The sequence below is a fragment of the Pleurodeles waltl genome, chromosome 6 (genome assembly GCF_031143425.1).
Source record: "Pleurodeles waltl isolate 20211129_DDA chromosome 6, aPleWal1.hap1.20221129, whole genome shotgun sequence".
Taxonomy (NCBI): domain Eukaryota; kingdom Metazoa; phylum Chordata; class Amphibia; order Caudata; family Salamandridae; genus Pleurodeles; species Pleurodeles waltl.
The window spans coordinates 453,101,167-453,118,943 of record NC_090445.1 but is presented as its reverse complement, the minus strand read 5'-3'; the positions used below and the strand labels follow the sequence as shown (position 1 = coordinate 453,118,943).

Below are 17,777 nucleotides of genomic sequence, written 5' to 3'. Positions count from 1 at the left end.
TCATTCAAAATAGTCAACAGGGTCGCAAGAAGCGTGTGGAAAAACCAAGGCGCAAAATAACTGCCCATGAACTGAGAAAAGTCAAGCGTGCAGCTGCCACAATGCCACTTGCCACCAGTTTGGCCATATTTCAGAGCTGCAACATCACTGGAGTGCCCAAAAGCACAAGGTGTGCAATACTCAGAGACATGGCCAAGGTAAGAAAGGCTGAAAGACGACCACCACTGAACAAGACACACAAGCTGAAACGTCAAGACTGGGCCAAGAAATATCTCAAGACTGATTTTTCTAAGGTTTTATGGACTGATGAAATGAGAGTGAGTCTTGATGGGCCAGATGGATGGGCCCGTGGCTGGATTGGTAAAGGGCAGAGAGCTCCAGTCCGACTCAGACGCCAGCAAGGTGGAGGTGGAGTACTGGTTTGGGCTGGTATCATCAAAGATGAGCTTGTGGGGCCTTTTCGGGTTGAGGATGGAGTCAAGCTCAACTCCCAGTCCTACTGCCAGTTCCTGGAAGACACCTTCTTCAAGCAGTGGTACAGGAAGAAGTCTGCATCCTTCAAGAAAAACATGATTTTCATGCAGGACAATGCTCCATCACACGCGTCCAAGTACTCCACCGCGTGGCTGGCAAGAAAGGGTATAAAAGAAGGAAATCTAATGACATGGCCTCCTTGTTCACCTGATCTGAACCCCATTGAGAACCTGTGGTCCATCATCAAATGTGAGATTTACAAGGAGGGAAAACAGTACACCTCTCTGAACAGTGTCTGGGAGGCTGTGGTTGCTGCTGCACGCAATGTTGATGGTGAACAGATCAAAACACTGACAGAATCCATGGATGGCAGGCTTTTGAGTGTCCTTGCAAAGAAAGGTGGCTATATTGGTCACTGATTTGTTTTTGTTTTGTTTTTGAATGTCAGAAATGTATATTTGTAAATGTTGAGATGTTATATTGGTTTCACTGGTAATAATAAATAATTGAAATGGGTATATATTTTTTTTTTGTTAAGTTGCCTAATAATTATGCACAGAAATAGTCACCTGCACACACAGATATCCCCCTAACATAGCTAAAACTAAAAACAAACTAAAAACTACTTACAAAAATATTCAGCTTTGATATTAATGAGTTTTTTGGGTTCATTGAGAACATGGTTGTTGTTCAATAATAAAATTAATCCTCAAAAATACAACTTGCCTAATAATTCTGCACTCCCTGTAGTTTTAGTGTGATTTAAGGTGTGATAAGGGCATTTATAGAACTCCATATACTAAAACTAATTGAATAACTGAACACAAAGCCGTTTGATGTAAATTGAAAAGGGAAGGATATAACTCTACAGACTCGAAAATGTTCGATGTGCCACCCAGAATCCTGGACTCAAACCAGTCATTCTTACTTGACAAAAGTATGTTACTACCAATCTATTGTGTTACTTAACTACGTATCATTTTCTTTAACCAACCAGTTTCAGAGCACATTGAGGTAATTCAGCACAGGCTCTGCACTATACAAAAACCTCACTTACACATGGTTAATATAAAATAATCTTAGTTCATATGTAATAAAAACACTGGTTATACAAGTAGAGGACATGGCAAACTGGCATTTTGGAAAACTTGTGCAAAGAAGAATGTGGGTGTTTTTCAATATTTTATTTTTTTAAAACATTAATTGTCACTCAATTCAGTGATAAAACTGTATATTCTTAATTGAGACACTGGAAACATCGAAAATTACATTTTTTTATTTGAAAATCCATCGCAGTTTTTTCATGACATTTGTTGCCTCATTTACACCGTTGGAAGGCCCAGCTCTTGTTCTGGTTCTTAGAACCAATCCAGATCCTTGCTTCAGCTCCGCCCCAGGCTGTCTGTGTCCCACCCAGAAATGTAGTGTCTCCTACACCTCGGTCTTTCACATGCGCTTTCATCTAAATACACTTACAGTGAAATCGCTGTGTACAATACATGTATATATTATAGATGATAGCCATGCATTTAAGATAAGCAAACAGTTTCAAACTCTTTTGTAGTGTTGAAGTCCCATCAGGGCAGCAAAACGTGAGGGTTGTGCAAACAGCCAGGTATTTACATCCCTAGTCCAGTAAATTAATCCGAAGTATGAACCCAGAAAGTGACACCAAGGTGCGTAAAGTTAAGAATTCTTTCTCCTGGGTCTATGCAAAAACCCCAGGAGTCGTTTCACATGATGGCTAACAACGGTGTGTAATGCGCATGGAAGGCTACCTTGCTTTAGTTTGGAAGGGACCAAACTCAGGGCGCATAGTAGAGCAGGGCCATAAGTGTGTGGCTCGCATGGAAAAAGCGCACAACAGAGCAGGGCCATGTGATCATATCATTCGTGCTTAGTAGGTTAAATCAGCAATGTCAAAACAGAGGCTTTGATGACAAACTTCGTCGTACACAGAAACTGGCCAAAATCAGTGGAATAGACTGAAAATCTGCCAAAATTGGCCCTGCAGGTGAACAAGCATAGGATTCATTTTGGTAACAAGCACTGAAATCCTCCGCCCTGAACTGCAGAATGTAAGGAGCAGAGGCTTAGGGTATCCATCGCTATGCAAGACGCTTACATATTCAGATTGATTTTTAAAGGGTGGACAATCACAATATTATTGTTTCAACAATCTGATTTGCCACCCTTTCAACCAATGGGGATGGGGACTTTCGTTAAGACTATTATGCTAGCCTGCAGCCAATCAGAACAGCTGTGGCACGATTGTCCATGAACACACAAAGACAGTAATGTGTGGACTCCTGCAGGAAACTGCTATTCCTGGCAAGATCCTCATAAAAAGTCAGATTTACTGAGGCCTACAATCGGTTATGGTAAATCCAGCTACGCACCAGCTTCACACTTAACGCTTTAAATGTAAATTACGAGGAAATGCCTGTCAATATGATGTCAACTGAATGGTGCAGCCCCATACACACAATAGCTAAACACACATTCAAATAACAAGTTGTCCTATATACTAATCAAAACAGAGGAATTCCCAAACCATGTAAACAACAACATCTTGCACCAACTATTGTGGAAAACCCCTCGTGCACATCGACTGGGTGAAAATATACTCGGCTCTACATTTTGTTAGCCTTGAAACATTTTTTTACTCGCAGTTGTTACCTTTAATATTATCAGCTAGCAATAATACCTAAAAATGACGATGTATAAGGCACCCAAACATAACAGAAAAAGAAAGGACCAGGCATGGTGAATAAAGACACATTGACAAGGGCCCAACATAGGCATAAAACAACCTTAACCGAAGTAATTCTGCAGCAGCTGTGAATTGAGGCAAGAATGGAGAGCACTTGAGAATCAGACCATAGGGAAATCACAAATAGAAGATGTCCCCATCTTTCTTCTATTACATAATTCAATTCTCCTGCAAATCCATCAGCCCCAAGTGTCTTCCCCTGACAACGGTCTACGATGGTGCGTGGGATGCAGCCTTTCTTGAAACAATTCTATTTTAACATTTAAGACAGCTGGGGTAAACTAAATGCATCCCCGGGCCTGGACCTAGAGTGGAGAGAGCAGCTTTCAACCGTAGCAAAACCTTAACAGTGCAGCTCACCTGGGCCTTGCAAGCAGCAGAAATCTCCCCAGCATCCGTGTGTAGGGATAATCGAAGACGGAGGGTCCTCATTAGATACTGGCAACAATAATATCGTACATGCATGATCTAGCCAACACTCAAGTAAAGCTAACCCGCTCAGGGCCATTTACTCCCGATGGCACTTTAATTGCATCTCCGTCGATTATACCAACTACTCCTCAGGCAATCCTAATCAAACGGCTGCCCAATTCCAACGCAGACCATGATCTCAGAACACTAATGAGCAACTAATGTTAGTTTTCTTCTCTGTACTCCGGTGAGAGGGTTACACACACCACCAACAACCAACTCCAGCCCGAACCATGACACACTAAAGGAAATACAAGGACCCTAGTCCTTGTATTTCCTTTTAAACCCAGCCAGTGTGCCTCAAGTTTACCACATAAAACATAAAAAGTCCAATCAACATATTTGGCTAACGCGTGCTCAAGAGATGGACTGTCAGGTGAACTACCTCAAGCAAGAGCCAAGAGCATTCCCTTGTAAGCATTCACAGCCTCAGTCTGAGCATCCAGAACGGTCTTTAAATGAAATCTGTTAGACCCTTCAGTGGAAGGAAAACATCTCTTCGCTACATGCCAGTTCCGCACAATCTGCAGCATAGAATGGCACTGTCCCTTTACAAACGAACTTTCCAGAAATCTTTCAATCAGGGCTGACTTTTCATCTTCACACAGTTATTCTGCAACCCTGCTTAGAGAGTCACATTTTGGGCAGCATTAACCTGTTTAATGCGAAAATCAGCGCATGCTCCACGATGTAACCCATCCTTCAAGCACCTTGCTTATCGAGATCTTCTGCGGAGACCATTATTTCTGCGCCTGGCCTCAGCTGCCGAGTACAACGCTCCAAAAATGCACCACAGCCAATTCAAAGTTTTAGCCTTCAGGAAAATGTACAACATTATCTGCACCTCCAACATGCTGATATCCTAACACACATCCAGGTGAGTTTATTGCTTATATGTACATGCATTTGTGTAACATGTTGTGGTTCATCAGGGTTCTTCTGACTTGTTTTATGGGTGAGGCTATGTACCTAAAGGTTCATAATGAAAAATACAATGCCTCGCAACTGAAGAAATGGGAGATAGGATTGGTCAGATCACTCCTCACATCACTCTGCTATAAAACAATGGCAGAAAAGAAATGATAGACTCTGCTTGGTTATACAGCGTAAAAACAAAACCTTTGGCATCACTGACAATGGCGCAAACCTGAATTACCTCTGTAACCCGTTCTACACCCATAAGACTGAATTAGGGCACAGTGCAATCCAGCCCAGCATTCAAACTTCTGCAATGCTTCAGAATCTTGTGACAACAGCCTCCCCATAATCGATTGTTAGTATCTACAATAGGTGCCCCGGGCGTGCACACTTCATAATGATACTGTGATGCAAACTGCATGATTATATCTAGAGCAGATCACAGTCCAGTTAGGCCATATCAGAAGGCAAATGAGATCACAGATTCACTCAGAAACCAGATGGTGTAACGTGGGTCAAAACTGAGCCCTACATCAGAGCATAAATTGTGAGGGTATGTGTACTCAGGAGAATCAGCAAAAAATCTAAAACACCAACTTATTCATTCATGTATTCAAAACACATACAACAACCTGACACTCTCAAAGCATAAGAGCTAGGAATAAATTATTGAACACCAACTCATATGGTGTGACTGCACAAAGACAGTCTGGAATAAATTCCTGTGCTAAAGAAGAATTAATACGGCATTGGCAATTGCCAATAGGTCTGGCTTTAAAGGAATATTGTATGGCAATGTGAAGCATTACAAGTATATACCTTAGCAATGTTATTCTCCAGTTTTTTGTTTGCAGCAAAGAACTGTAGAATAATATTGGTTAAGGGTAAAAGATCAAGTGACAGTGGCACTTTCAAGCCAGACCGAAATACCCATGTAGGTTAATGACTACACTCCTCCCATCTGTGCTACTGACAAAGAAAAACACCATAAATTATCTAGTTATCTAAGACACTTTAAAAGCATTACATGCCATATGCTGCCCCTGAAAGTTCAAGCTCAGGCTGCTGGATAAATAAATGAAAAGATCACAGCTGTGTGGAGGTCAAGCGCTCATTTTGAGGAAGCGCACAACTTCTGCCCAATCAAAACGTACTCCTAGCTCCTTGCATGTGGGCGGTGCCACTGTCCCTCTCTAGTGAACCTCACATAATTATCTGGTGACAGCTGCACTGTCAAAGCCAGACCATAGAAAGGTGGCTTACTTTTTTAGGACATGAAATGCAAGAGAAAGATAGCCATTTATGGAAAAACTGACTAATTTGAAATGTTTTTCATTAAGTCCAGACAACTTGGGTTAATTAGATAAATGGGATAACAATTATGATGTTGATGCATAAGGGGCACAGCTAAATCTTAACGAATCTACAGAGGTCCCACTCATGTTATACATCCATAATCAAAGGTTGCTGTAGGACATGGCTATATCTTATGTTGTTATCTGTATTGCTAATTCAGCAACATTCAACACACCACCAACTGCATTTAAATAATCCAACAAGGCTGTGGCCTTGGACGGGGAAAGACTGTCACACAGCTAACACACTAGGCAGCTCTTAAACGCATCAACAATTATCAACTAAGCCTGTGCTCCTCACCCTTTTTTTCACTTCATAATTTACATTTCAATGGAATTTGTCTGTCTCTATTGTGCATTTGAGAAGGAAAGTTAGAGTATTGTTAGTGGATTATTGATGTTTCACTATGAACACTCGCTACCTAAGTTGTGATCATCCCACAGTTTATTTCTTTGTTTTATCGATTTTTTAAAATCCCCATAAGCTTGTAAGGAGTAAGAGCCTCTGACGAGCCTCAACAGGAGTCATAAATGTCAGTGGTTAATCTATTACAGAAAAGCTTTGATGCTGTTTTACCAGTCCATATGGAAAAATACTCTTCTTTAAATGCGGTTTACTTAAATCCATTTAAGACCTGACAGAAGGCAAAATTTCGAGCAGGTTATAAAGTGTCACTGGTGGATTACAAATGCATTTTTGCAGTAAACACGATCCGCCTAGACTGCACACACCCCCGAGTTCCTGTCTTTGCTTTGGATGCTTTCTCTGGTGTTCGATGCAGAACTCCATCTTTCATTTACCGCAAAATTCACAACTGTAGAAAGTAACTCTTCAAATTTTAGACACTGATATTTTACCCAATTCTTCAATATTACTTTTTTGGCAAATATATTTATCAGAGGGATAAACAGTATATTCCCTTTTTAACAGTCCACACGCATCGCAGTTATGGAAAAGACGTTTGTGTTTTTGATGAGGCAAAAATACTAGTCTCTAGAATAAATTAAATAATATCTTTCCATAAGGTTTTAATTTTTGGCAACTCCAACGTATCCACCCACGTGCCCACTAAGTGCACAGGGAGAGCAGTTCTGATATGGAAAAAATATACCATGTATATCAAAGAATACCCAAAATAATTCTCATTTAGATTCCAAGCCCCCTGTCTACACCCCCTTTTCATTTACGTGGAATAGATTCAACAGTGCAGGCTCAGAAGGAATATTCACAATTATTTTGCTTTCACAAAGTTCTAAATTCGAAATAAGATCAGCACCACGAGTGATTCAGAGGAAATATACATTTTGCTATATAGACTTAAACATCACTTTCCCCAATTGAGGTAAACACAAATTAAATATTAACTTTGTGGTGATAAGTGCACTGATGACATTCAATACCACCATTTATTGTAATGTTTTGATGTGGGAGGTAAAGCGGAAAGCTTGCCTAACAATACATAAATAATGCAAATTATTGACCTGCAGTTATCAGCTAGTTTGTTAATATGAGAAACTGGGCACATAAACCAGCTAACCAGTACTGTTCAGAAAAATAGCAGACATTTTAAAGCAAAAAGCTTCTATGAAACTCCTTCTAAAGTATTGTTTTCCTTTTCACTCCTCCACAGGCAGCCTAAAACACTACAAGTGAAGAAAATCCAGCACACACCATGACACAGAAACAAATGACAGGCCAACATACTGGAAGTAAGCAGGGGCAGAACAACACAGTCCCTGTGAAAAAGGAATCACTATGACTAAGAAAGAAAGCGGTTTTGTCGGTCCATAATAAGTCCCCAAAATACATGTAATTCACAGAAAAAGGTGTCACATTCTGTAAATTAAGGATTGTTTGAAGCGGCTATAAGTCGGCAGGTTTTTTTAGGTCCAGGGAGAATGGAGGCTACACAGATCTTCCAACCTAGTTGGCATGCTTCGTCATCAGGTCGTGCTCCAAGTTGGCTTGGGTTCCTTTCAGAGCTCCTTAAGAAGATCTTCTCTCATATGCTGGTACGTCAGAAGGACGTTACAACACAACCCCTTAAAGAACGGGACAGACATACAACCATAGGCCAGAACAAATCAATCAGTATTTGTAAAGCGCGGCTACTCACTTGTGAGGGTCTCAAGGCGCTAGGGGGAGGGGCCTCATCCTTAGAGCCACGTCTTGAGGTTCTTCCTGAAGATGGTGAGCGGCTGACTTTGAGGCGCAGGGGGAGGTTGTTCCAGCTCTTTGCTGCAGTGTAGGTAAAAGATCGTCCTCCGGCTGTGGTTTTGCAGATGCGAGGGACAGTGGCCAGGGCCACTTGGGTGGGCCGGAGGGATCTAGCGGAGATGTGGAAGGAGACGCTGTGGTTCAGGTAGGCTGGTCCTGCGTTGTGTATGGCCTTGAACGTGTGGGTGAGAAGCTTGAAGGTGGTTCGCTTCTCGACAAAGGAAGTGACACTATTAAAAGCATGTGCTTCCTATCAGGTGTCGTTATTGTGCGCACTGTGCCACCTCAGTTTGGACCCTCAGATGGGATGAGAAGGGGTCCGAGTAATTACCCATGACTGAGATTAATTTAAGCAAGCCAGCCTTCATTTTTTTCTATGCTGTAGTGTGTCAAGTTAAGTGGGACGGGTATGCCTAGTCGTGTGTCCCGTGCACACTTTCATATGAACCAAGTTATATCTGGCTGAAGAGCTCTAACTAGGGCAAAATCTGTCCTGGGTCGATTGTGTTCCGGTTCAGGGAGGACCTAGCCTAGCAGCTCGGGACGAACGGTTCCCACTGGATCAAGGTCAAGACTGATTTGCATATGGCTGGGTAAAAGCTGAGGTGGCATAGTGTGCAAAATAACAGTGTACTGGGATGCAGCCTGCATAATTACCAGTGGCTAAGATTAATTCAAGCATTCCAACCATGACTTTTTGTATACTTTAGTGAACTGCAAGGCAGCAGTGTTTGAATCGATGCGGTAATCAAATATCCAATAGCTCTCTGTCCCTTTTGTTTAATATAATGAACAGAATTCTTCTCTAGTAGTGTCAAGTCTCAGCATTAAAGCCTAACACGACTAAGCCAGACGTGCCCATGCCCAGAGGACCTTCTGCCAGATCTGCTGCCTGGAAAGCCCTGGATGCCAAGGCATTCCTGAATGACTACAGTAAAACACATGGAAAGTGACCGCAAAATTTTGATAAAACTTTTCTCTTTAACCCAGTTTTGGGCCCACACCTCCAAACTCGTCACTTGGTTTACAGATCTTTGAATTTTTCATCACTGCATTGTCTTCAGACCAGGTATCCTCCAATACTCCTTGCACTCGCCCTTTCGTAACATATCGCAGTGCCGCAGAGCATCCAGGGTGTGATTTAGCGGGAGTCCGCCGTAAGGCGCTAATGATGCACAGAAGACTGTCTGGAAGGCCTAGTCTGGCCCCACCACTGTGAACCGAACACCACGAAGGCGCAGAACAGGAAGCGTCGCCCACTTAAACGAGGCGAGATCTCTGGATGGGTGCCCGTGATTGACAGCTCGAGGGATAATAGAGTCTGACAAGCTTCTGCCTTTGACGGGCGATCTGCGCTTCCAGCGCCTAGGAGAGGTTTGAAGAACCAACCCTGCGCCACAGCCTTTGATTGGAACCGGCACCGGCGGAGAGCCGAGGCTCGCACAAGAGATGAAAGCTGCGCCCGTGGACCAGGCGGAGATCATTACAGGTGGCAGATGATGGAGAAAAACAGAATCAAAGCGCGCGCGCCTGTTCTTCCCTTTAAAAGATGTCCTCCCCTGTTGAAAGAAAAAATGCGAATATAGACAGCGCCATGAATTTCACAAGCTGCTGGACGTCGAGTGCAGGGCAAACGGAGGCTTTCCCCTCGAGCTACCTGCCCGCACGGGGGGCGTCGCGGCGCTGGACCACGTGACACGGGCTTTAGGCCTAGTCGGATGTTTGCGCGTCGACCTTGATTTATTTATCACTGAATTGATTTAACCCCCCGAGCTCTGGTCCCGCTGCAGTTGGCGACTACAGAGCAGCCCAATTTGGGGGCGACACAAACGTGTAGTGGAAACTTTTTACAATGTCCTGTTTCTCAGTGCTTTAAATGGAAACACATGCAGGTGCTCACTAACCAAAGTACCTGTCTGCAGCTGAGAAGAGCCGGGACTCTCCAGTGCTGTAAACAGGCAGGTACTGTCCGGTACTGAGCACCTGCACTTCTTTCATTTAAAGGGAGAGTGCCTGCACTTCTCAGCCCTGCTGCAATACATTTAATGGGAAGAGTACCGGCACTTTCCAGTAGCAAACAGGCATAGAGGGTACCTGCAGTTCTATATTTCCATTTAAAGCACTGGTACTCTCCCATTAAATGTATTGCTGCAGTGCTGAGAAGTGCAGGTACCATCCCTTCCGAATTAAAGAAGTGCAGGTACTCAGTACCGGAGAGTATCTGCTCTCGGTCATTTCGTGAGTCATAATCAGGACGAAAATAATTTTGCGAGCATAATGTAGATCCTGAACATGTATAAAAGGAAAACGTGGTGTGTTTCGCTAATGGATGTGTAGAATACAGTCAGTGAGGAGGAGCTACAGTGTCTCCTAGCAATGGATGTACAGCTACCTAATGTCCACGGGCGGAGATGCCTGCAAAATAAAGGGCGCTCACAAAAATGATGGAAGGTAAGAAGAATGTTTTAAAAAAGGAAGCAACGAGGTACAAGAATCATCTGGTGCTAAAATCATGTGGCGGGTGTGACTATGCTATGTGACTATGGCGGGAAGGTTATGCTGCAGCAACAGTGGTAGGAGTCTGTAGGACCTAATCTGCAGTGACCGGGCAGAAACAGCAACAGCACAAAACAGTAATCCAATTGTACGGAGCACCACGGGGGCATGCTACCTGCTAGTAATGTATACCGTGTAGACAGTCGATCCCAAGTACCTGTGTGAGTGGAGGTTGTGGATGGCCCATGAGTAACTGCTGTGGATTTCAGGCAGTGCGAATTTCTCATAGTGCGTGTCAATGACTCTTAAAGGGGCTCGGGTACGTGCTCCTCCAATCGCTGGCCTTTCTGCAGAGAGCATAAAGCAATGGTCAGAGGCGCCGACTGGGACTGCGATTATGTGCACAAGTGTGTGATGGGAGGACACCGCTGTCAAAATACTGAGAGGGCGAAAGAAAATGCAGTGCGTACAGTTGAGTGCGTGAATTGTGTGAGACGGGTTTGCAGAGGTGAAGGAAATGGAAAGAGGGGGCTGAAAATAAATGAGGTGAGGTGTACAGGTTCACAAATTTATCAAGAGAAAAAGCAAACATGTCTAACAAAGAAATTGCAGGAGAGAGAGGTGTGAAGAAAACAGGAGTGATTGAGACCCTCCGACCTTGCCCCCTCCACAGATCAATCTAATGTTTAATTCACAGTATGCTTACAAAGTTTTAATTACTTCATTAGTGTCCCTTTTAGTTGGTCCTGCCAGCTTTATCTGTGGTTCCTTGTATGCCTCCCTACAAATCACTTCTAGAAACGTCAATGACAGAAACTAGACAAAGGAAGCTTAGAAAAGGGCAGCAGCAGCACCACCGGGCAAAATAACTCCTACATGAGGAGGGGGCAGGCGGCCAGGGCTGCTCTAAGAGGGAGCAGGGGGCCAGTGCTGCTGGAGGCGGGAGCAGGGGGCCAGTGCCGCTGGAGGAGGGGGGCAGGGGGCCAGTGCCGCTGGAGGAGGGGGGCAGGGGGCCAGTGCCGCTGGAGGAGGGGGGCAGGGGGCCAGTGCCGCAGGAGGGAATGGCAGGGGGGGACACTGCTGCAGGAGGAGGGAGCAGGGGGCTGAAGCCAGGGGGCAGTGCTGCTGGAGGAGGGGGCAGTGCTGCTGGAGGAGGGGGCAGTGCCGCTGGAGGCAGATGGCAGGGGGCCAGTGCCGCTGGAGGCAGATGGCAGGGGGCCAGTCCTGCTGGAGGCAGATGGCAGGGGGCCAGTCCTGCTGGGACATGGTGCAGGGGGCCAGTGCCGCTGGGAGAGGGGGGGGCCAGTGCCGCTGGGAGAGGGGGCAGGGGGCCAGTGCCGCTGGGAGAGGGGGGCAGGGGGCCAGTGCCGCTGGAGGAGGGGGGCAGGGGGCCAGTGCCGCTGGAGGAGGGGGGCAGGGGGCCAGTGCCGCTGGAGGAGGGGGGCAGGGGGCCAGTGCCGCTGGAGGAGGGGGGCAGGGGGCCAGTGCCGCTGGAGGAGGGGGGCAGGGGGCCAGTGCCGCAGGAGGGAATGGCAGGGGGGGGACACTGCTGCAGGAGGAGGGAGCAGGGGGCTGAAGCCAGGGGGCAGTGCTGCTGGAGGAGGGGGCAGTGCTGCTGGAGGAGGGGGCAGTGCCGCTGGAGGCAGATGGCAGGGGGCCAGTGCCGCTGGAGGCAGATGGCAGGGGGCCAGTCCTGCTGGGACATGGTGCAGGGGGCCAGTCCTGCTGGGACATGGTGCAGGGGGCCAGTGCCGCTGGGAGAGGGGGGGCCAGTGCCGCTGGGAGAGGGGGCAGGGGGCCAGTGCCGCTGGGAGAGGGGGCAGGGGGCCAGTGCCGCTGGGAGAGGGGGCAGGGGGCCAGTGCCGCTGGGAGAGGGGGCAGGGGGCCAGTGCCGCTGGGAGAGGGGGCAGGGGGCCAGTGCCGCCGCTGGAGGAGGGGGCCAGTGCTGCTGGAGGCGGGAGCAGGGGGCCAGTGCTGCTGGAGGCGGGAGCAGGGGGCCAGTGCTGCTGGAGGCGGGAGCAGGGGGCCAGTGCTGCTGGAGGCGGGAGCAGGGGGCCAGTGCTGCTGGAGGCGGGAGCAGGGGGCCAGTGCTGCTGGAGGCGGGAGCAGGGGGCCAGTGCTGCTGGAGGCGGGAGCAGGGGGCCAGTGCTGCTGGAGGCGGGAGCAGGGGGCCAGTGCTGCTGGAGGCGGGAGCAGGGGGCCAGTGCTGCTGGAGGCGGGAGCAGGGGGCCAGTGCTGCTGGAGGCGGGAGCAGGGGGCCAGTGCTGCTGGAGGCGGGAGCAGGGGGCCAGTGCTGCTGGAGGCGGGAGCAGGGGGCCAGTGCTGCTGGAGGCGGGAGCAGTCAGCTAATGCTAGTGTGACAGGATTCAGCCACTGCTAGATGAGAGCAGTCAGCCAGTACCACAGGAAACTGGTCATTCGGCAATACTATAGGAAGGAGAGAGGAGAGCAAAGAGCAGTCAGACAGTTCTACAGGAGTGAGCTACCTCCCAGTGCCAGAGAAAGCAGTCAGTTACTGCAAGAGCAATCAGCCTGTATGCCAAGGGAGCGCTGCCAGCCGCGGTACAGCACACAGTCAAAATTACCTTAATAGCCTTGACTTTAAGGGTGATCCGTCCAGAAGCCACAGTGTAGTCACTAGAGGCATGGGTTATAGAAGGATACTCCGCTAGAAGCACGGTCAAACGGCATCAGAGGGAACGTGCCATAAAAGTATTTTTTTTAAACCTGCTTGTGACCTGGGCTTTAAATCGACTCTTCAAACTTGCAATGCAAAACTGGAGCTGTAGGGTGGAAGTCGGATCTCCAGACTGGTCAATGTTGGACTCTGGTTATCATGATCGGTCTCACAAGCACCACCGCCTTGAACAGGGCCACAGCAGTATACGGCCGAACAGCTCAGGAATCTGAACAGCTGATCTGTAATATGGAACAACTCAGCTTGAGGACATCATATCAAGGACCAATGCAGGAAACACCTGGGAGAAAGAGGCTGGCTAGAAAGCAGCTATGGTGCATCGTCTTGGTCTCATATGGCTGATGAGCAAATCACCTTGATATTATGGCACAAGAACAATGGATTCTGAGAGAAGCAACTACTTCCTATAAGCAACCACTACCTCGAAGAACCATAGGGATTCCCTCACTGATTCCCAAAGCACCAGAAAAATCAAGCAAGGATTTCTTAAAGTCCTGATCAGTATGTAGAACCCAAAGTAAAGACACCAGTGAGTGGCAGGAGTTCTCGACCCATCTACATCATTACTCTGTGCAAATCCGTGAGCATCGCTGGTGGCACAACAGTGCTGCCCATCAGCGTACGTCCTTTATGCTTGAGCAGAGGCACCTAGAATAATATGACTGCCGGAAAGAGAATGTTACCTTAGTAGTCAGACAGAGGGGTGGAAATAGTTCTCCAGGTCATTCCCAACACCAGAGGAGTTGAAACAAGCTTAAAGATGAATGTCTGGAGATTTATGTTGTTGCTGGCCATCCTGCGGGCCACCAATTAAAATTCCTATGCACTTTCCCTGAAGATTTCCAGTTGAAAACACATTAAGTTCCTCACCTGGTCTGGCAGGGACACTTAGAGTGCCCCACCTCCCCGGTTTAATCTGGAGATCATAATTTTCCTTGTCTTTCTGTGGGAAGACTGCCTGGTTTGCAGCAACCCAAGGTAGTCAAGTCTTTGCACTGTATTCCTCGAAGATGGGTCTAGAGGACCACCTGCGTAAAATCCATGCAGCCCTCCTCGCTGGACCTTTGTGCCCTCCACCCGGTTATAGATATGGAAAGCATCCTTCCTCACAGGATGTTTGACTGCAGTTTTGTGATGCCCATCTAAATGCCAACCACAGAACATGAACTGGCGCTAGCATTCTCTGACACAATTCAAATGGTTATTTCAAATTGTGGCAGGAATTTACACTATCTGCCCAAGAGTTTGCCCAGGTTGAGAGTACAAGAGTATTGGAAAATGTACCCTTCCCGGAATGGTTACAGCCTTGGAATTTAAATAAGGTTCTCTACTTAATGAAAGCAGAGGCACTATTGTGCTCCCCTGAGCTGAGTAAGTGCCAGCCTTGCATCCAGTTATCTGAAGGGCTTCACCGACCAAGGACCAGTGTGCCCGGGACAGAAGCTGTGTACTGCCTGCCCTTCCCAAGCTGGTTGGCGTGCAACAGCATATTTCCTCTGCATACTGTGTCAACCATATGAGACCTGTGGCACCTAACCTGTGCTGAGAGACGAGCAGGAGCGTTTCTGGACCAGATTCTAACTTCCGCCTGGGGTGGAATTGAAGTGCTGGATCAATCATTATGAGTTGCGACAAGTACTTCCCTTGAACCTAGATCTCCACGTCACCTACTGCATCCCATCCCCATGATCTAGGAGCAGGGAGCATATGGTTGGGATTAACTCAACCCATACATGAACTTTTAGGGTAAGAAAAACTAAGGCAGCCAGGACACAAAGAACCCTCACGTCACCAACAAAAAAAAAAATCTAGTGACAGTTGAGATTTGCAATATTTAACTGTTAATTTACCATGTGGCCCCACAGTGCCATGCTGGAATCCCAAGGCCCCCTACAGGCACTACCGGAGTCTCCTAAGATACCGCCTAGCTTCGCACTTTTTGCTGTCCAAATTATACCTGGACCAAGGAAAGCATCAGGACACAGGTGGATAGCACAGGGACCCGAAACCAGAAGGAGCATTTGCAAGCCACTGGATTGCAGGAACTTTGATTCTGGTGCCCAATTCACCCATATCAGCTGCATACTGCACTCTACTAATAACGAAGAAATCGCTGCGGAATCCAATGACAGCTGCCGCAAAGTGCCACATTGTACAAGGCTATCTGGCGCCTCTTGTATCCTCATGACCCCATCTACCCTCGCCAAGCGACTGCTTTCTGGTCGTAAACAGTAACAGTAACGTATCCCAAGCCCAGAGGCCCAGGTGCTTTGCTAGCATTTGGTGCCAGAGTGACTGAAATCACGGAGGCATTGTGAAGCCTAACAATGAGGTCAATCACTCAGGAATACCACGGGCCAGAAACATGCAATTTTCACGTGGTCTGTTTTTTTATTTTTATTATTGAACTGATATGTTAGTACAAATAAACTTATAATGCATTTCTTAACCAAAAAAAAAAAAACCTTGACTGGTCACCGACCTTTATGGAGTGAGATGACTGGGCTTTACACAGCATTTGGTGCCAAGCTTCGCAGGAGAGGGCCTTGAACTAAGGCCACCCCGGGGTATCACTGTAGACCCTGTGTCCTGGGCGAGGCTCTTCCTACTGTGGAATGCTGGGTGTTCCCAGTGCTATAATCCTAGTCTTATTCCCAAATCCCCAGTCCTACAAACCACCGGATCTGGCAAAAAACACTTACACCCAAACAAACAGAATTCAGAGCAAGTTTATAGAGCACTCTGCGAGTACTACGATCTTTTGAAGCACCACAGGTGAGGCCGCTTAGCAGGCACCACGGGTGTCACATGTGAGGCCGCTTAGCAGGCACCACGGGTGTCACAGGTGAGGCCGCTCAGCAGGCACCACGGGTACCACAGGTGAGGCCGCACAGCAGGCACCACGGGTGTCACAGGTGAGGCCGCTCAGCAGGCACCACGGGTGTCACACAGGTGAGGCCGCACAGCAGGCACCACGGGTGTCACAGGTGAGGCCGCACAGCAGGCACCACGGGTGTCACAGGTGAGGCCGCACAGCAGGCACCACGGGTGTCACAGGTGAGGCCGCTCAGCAGGCACCACGGGTGTCACAGGTGAGGCCGCTCAGCAGGCACCACGGGTGTCACAGGTGAGGCCGCACAGCAGGCACCACGGGTGTCACAGGTGAGGCCGCACAGCAGGCACCACGGGTGTCACAGGTGAGGCCGCACAGCAGGCACCACGGGTGTCACAGGTGAGGCCGCACAGCAGGCACCACGGGTGTCACAGGTGAGGCCGCACAGCAGGCACCACGGGTGTCACAGGTGAGGCCGCACAGCAGGCACCACGGGTGTCACAGGTGAGGCCGCACAGCAGGCACCACGGGTGTCACAGGTGAGGCCGCACAGCAGGCACCACGGGTGTCACAGGTGAGGCCGCACAGCAGGCACCACGGGTGTCACAGGTGAGGCCGCTCAGCAGGCACCACGGGTGTCACAGGTGAGGCCGCTCAGCAGGCACCACGGGTGTCACAGGTGAGGCCGCACAGCAGGCACCACGGGTGTCACAGGTGAGGCCGCACAGCAGGCACCACCACGGGCGAGGCCGCAGGGGCGTTCTAACAGGAGGACAGTTGTCCGGGGCTAGAAGCAGCACGGAGGGAGATGGACTACGACAGGCTGAAGCAACGCTAGGAGCTCGCCTCTCCTGTGCCTTTTGTGCCCTCCCCCCCTCGGTACAGCAGATAACGGGGACGGCGGCTGCTGTCCGCCCTGAAGACGGGGCCTGTCCCTGTGAAAAGAGATAAGCAACCGCCGACATGAGAAGCTCTTTATCTGCAGCAGATTCACAGCTCTGAGAAATCAGAGCAGGAAACGGAGGGTGGGCTGAGAGGGGCGGGTGTGGAGGGCGAGGAGCAGAGAGCGCGGGGGCAAGGAGTGCGCAAAGTGTGGAGCAGAGGGGGCCGCGCGGAGGCAGAGCGCGGGGAGAGCACAGGATGTGAGCGTGTAAAGGGTGGACAAAAACTGAAGGCGGACGGAACAAAACAAAGGATGAGGAGAGAGGGAGAACAATGTGCAGCAGAGGACCAGAGGGCAGGTGGAGAGCTTGGGGGGTGAGAAGCAGAGGTGGGGGGGGGGGGGGGGGACCAGAGTGTGCAGCAGACAGAGCGCGGACCGAAGTCTAAGGAGGCAGGTGCGGGGGAGAAGAGAGGCCTGGCAGAAGATGGGGACATGGGATGCGCAGAAGAATGGAGGGTACAAACCTAGATGGGTGAGGGACACAGAGACAGAATAAACCCGCCAGATAAACAAGCATTTGCAATGCAATCGGTCTCGCATTTGCTTGAGTTAGAGCTATCGCCGCTATAAATGCATAACTGGACTTTTCTTGCCACAT

At 48.4% G+C, this 17,777-nt stretch overlaps 1 protein-coding gene across 2 annotated transcripts in view; it reads right to left on the bottom strand.

The window, feature by feature from the left end:
• Positions 1–17,777, bottom strand: part of SRGAP2 (SLIT-ROBO Rho GTPase activating protein 2) — a 488,054-nt gene that overhangs the window by 231,958 nt on the left and 238,319 nt on the right. The window lies entirely within an intron of this gene.